Genomic DNA, 4,311 nt, shown 5'->3' with positions numbered 1-4,311 from the left:
GGTGAAGCTGATGTTGCATCAGGATACGATTCAGCTGATGTTGCATTAGGATACGATTCAGCTGATGTTCTTGTTGCATCTAGTGAAGATTCTGGTGTAGAATGGATTCTTGATTCGGGTTGTTCCTTCCACATGACCCCAAACAAGAACTTGTTCACTGATTTTGAGGAAAATGCAGCAGGTACTGTCCTTTTAGGCAACAACAAAGCTTGTAAAATCATTGGGGTTGGCACTGTTAATATGAAAATGCATGATGGCATTATCAGGTCAGTTCAGAAAGTAAGATATGTTCCTGATCTTAAAAGGAACTTGTTATCCATAGGCCTGTTTGACAATCAAGGTTACACTGTCAAAATCGACCAGGGCACTCTTAACATCTCAAAAGGGTCACTTGTGGTAGATAGAGGAAGACTCAAAAATGGTCTTTATTACATGGTTGGTTCTGCTGTAATAGGGTCTGCAACACCAGCAATAAACAATGCAAATAATGATGTTCAACTATGGCATTTGAGGCTAGGACATGTTAGTGAGAGAGGGCTCAATGAACTCGACAAACAGGGGCTATTTCAAGGTGGTTTAAATGGGAAACTTAGTTTTTGTGAGGAGTGTGTTTATGGGAAAAGCTGCAGTAAAATTTGATACTAGTCAACACACTACTAAGGAGAAATTAGCCTACATTCACTCGGATTTGTGGGGGCCTTCTAGAGTCAAAACTCTTGGTGGAGCTAGCTATTTTATTAGCATCATAGATGATTTCTCTAGGAAAGTTTGGGTATTCCTATTGAAAAATAAAGATGAGGCATTTAATGCCTTTGTCAATTGGAAAAGGCTGATTGAGAATCAAACCAAGTGCAAGATCAGAAAACTGAGAACTGATAATGGTTGGGAGTATTGCTCTAATCAATTTGATGAATTTTGCAAAGAACATGGGATAGCTAGACATCTCACTGTTAGAAATATACCTCAGCAAAATGGACTTGCTGAAAGAATTAATAGAACTCTCATTGAGAGAGTTAGGTGTATGTTGAAAGGTGCTTGTTGGATAGGCCATTTCCGGGGTGAAGCTGTTAAGACAACTTGTTACCTAATAAATAGGTGTCCATCAGTTCCCTTGAAATTTAAGACTCCACAAGAACTATGGACAGGTCATGCACCTAACTTTGACCACTTGAGGGTTTTTGGTTGCTCAGCCTACGTCACTACAGACAAGACAAGTTACAACCTAGGGCTCTAAAATGCATGTTCCTAGGCTATCATGAAAGAGTAAAGGGGTACAAGTTATGGTGTCTAGAACCAGGGTATAAGAAATGCATCATTAGTAGAGATGTGGTGTTCAATGAGGAGGAAATGGCAATGAAAAAGACTGTTACTGCTACTACACCAGAAACCAGCAACCTAGGAGATCAAATTGAGATGGACACTACTCAATCTAGTTCTATTGAAGAAACAGAAACTGCCAAGAATGACATTACTGAAACTACCACTCAATCTAGTCTCAGCTCTCATCAGCTTGCTCGAGACAGAAAGGAGAACAACAAAGGCACCTGACAAGTTTGGTTATGCTGAATTTACAGCTTATGCACTTAGTGTTGCTGAAGATGTGGAGAGTGATGAACCTTCAAGTTACTTAGAAGCCATTTCTGGTAAAAATAAAGTTGCTTGGTTGCATGCTATAGAGGAGGAGAAACTGTCATTAAAGAAAAATAAGACATGGACAGTGGTGAAGAGACCTGAAAACCAAAGAATAATCAAATGCAAGTGGCTATTCAAACAAAAGGATGGTGTACCAGGTAGTGAGGGACCAAGGTTTAAAGCAAGACTAGTTGCTAAGGGATTTACTCAACAAGAAGGAGTTGACTACAATGACATATTTTCTCTAGTTGTCAAACAAACCACCATTAGAGTTGCCTTATCCATGGCTGCTATGCTAGATTTGATCTTGAGGTGGATCAAATGGATGTCAGAACTGATTTTTTGCATGGGAATCTAGAGGAGAAAATCTACATGGAGATACCTGAGGGCTATGATGAGAAACCTGATCAGGTATGTCTCTTAAACAAATCTCTTTATGGTTTGAAACAGGCTCTAAGACAATGGAACCTTAGATTTGATGAGTTTATGCTGAAAATTGGCTTTTCCAAAAAGCAAATATGATACTTGTGTTTATTTTCACAATGGAATCTATCTACTATTGTATGTTGATGATATACTAATAGTAGGGAAAGAAAGAAGTAAAATTGAAAGCTTGAAATCTCAACTTGGTGTTGAATTTGAAATGAAAGACTTAGGGCCAGCCAAGAAGATTCTAGGCATTGAAATAAAGAGAAATATGCCTCATTCTATAAGTCTATCTCAAGAACATTACCTCAAGAAGGTAATTGACAAGCTTGGCATGAAAGATGCTAAACCTGTGACAACTCCTCTTGCTCAACACTTTAAATTATCACAAGATCAGTCACCTCAAACTGAAAATGAGAGAAAATACATGGAAAGCATACCCTATGCTACTGGTGTAGGTTGCCTTATGTATGCTATGGTGTGTACTAGACCCGATTTGGCTCATAGCATGAGTGCTGTGAGTAGGTTTATTAGTGATCCTGGTGAAGAACATTGGAAAGGATTGAAATGGATACTGAGGTATCTAAAGGGCACACTCAAAACTGGTTTAGTGCTGGGAAATGACAGCAAGTATAGTGATAATGTTACTTGTTTTGTAGATTCAGATTATGCAGGGAACTTAGATACAAGGAGGTCTCTATTAGGCTTTGTTTTCACTGTGTTTGGGGGCTCTGTTAGTTGGAAAGCAAACCTACAAAAGGTTGTTGCTTTGTCCTCCACTGAAGCCGAGTATATGGCTGCAACAGAGGCTGTGAAAGAAGTTATTTGGCTGAAGGGTTTGACATCTGAATTGGGAATTGATTCTGACAACTTGTTCATACATTGTGACAATCAAAGTGCCATTCATCTCATGAAGAATCCCATGTACCATGGGAGGTCAAAACACATTGACATCAAACTACACTTCATTAGAGACATTATTGCTAGCAAATTGGTCAAAGTAAAGAAGATATGTACTCATGAAAACCCTGCTGATATGTTCACCAAGGCAGTCACTAGTGAGAAATTCAGGCTATGCATGAAATTGTTGAACATTGGAGATTGTTGATCCTTCACTTGTGAAGGAAAACTTTATTGATGGAACAGTTTTGCCTATGTTATTTTTAGCTCAGTTTCCTTACTTGCAAATGTAGATAAACCAGGTGGAATTTGTGGGGTTTATGTACAGTTGCAAGTATTAGTTTAGTTAGTTATTTTTCGGTTGTAAACTAGACAGTTATTTCTGTTATTTTTGTTTGTAATCTCAGCCTATGTATATAAAGGCTAGCTTGTGTTCTGTAATTATGTAAGTGACAGAAAGAGAGAGTTCATGTTGTGAGCTGAGGGGTTCACTTTGAGTTGTAACAGAGCATGATTAAATCCAATTCATGTCTCTCGAGTGTCTAAGTTTCTGGTGTAGGAGCAAGACTCCATTTAGTGTGTTTGTTGTATGTTGTTGTTGATCAACTGAGTTATATTCAATATAATAAAGGCAAAGCCTCAAGGCAGTTCCTCCCAAGGATTAGATCCAAGTGTTAATTCACTTGTGATTGAACCTTGTAATCCGGTTGTGTTCTCTTTTTCTTGCTTCTGGTTTATTGATTGTTTTTCTGGTTTATGTTATCTGTCCTACTGGTTTATTTGATCTGGTTTTGATGTTCTTGAATGGTGATTGAATCACCACAGAGAACAAATTAAGATTCAAATCCAAGCAAAAGCATGTTGTTTTTAACATTTACAATTTACTTCTATAAATTAAAACATGGTTTTAGTATAGAATTTGAACTCCTATTAACAAGATTTGTATTTAGTATTTAAACTGTAGAAACCAAACTTTTTATTATTGTAGTTTTACTTTAAATTATATTTAATATTATAAAAATATAAATTTGTATCAATTTTGTATCAAAATTTTTAATACAATATTTTACACATGTTATATTATTTAAAAAATAAAGTACGTGCCTCCTCAACTTAAATTCTGAGTCCCCCATATATATACATAAAGAGAGCATTCACACACCCTCAACTTAAACGCGAATATATATAGAGTAATGAGACTAAAATATTAGGCACAATAATGTTATAATATTTTTTTGTTAAAAAAATAATCATATTTATTTAAATTGAGACTGTCGTTGTTTAAATATATAGAACTATAATATATATACATACCCGACTCTGGCATAGGCGAGCAGGGAAACTAGGTCTGTG

Source organism: Cannabis sativa, chromosome X (genome assembly GCF_029168945.1).
Source record: "Cannabis sativa cultivar Pink pepper isolate KNU-18-1 chromosome X, ASM2916894v1, whole genome shotgun sequence".
NCBI lineage: Eukaryota > Viridiplantae > Streptophyta > Magnoliopsida > Rosales > Cannabaceae > Cannabis > Cannabis sativa.
This window is presented reverse-complemented; position numbering follows the sequence as displayed.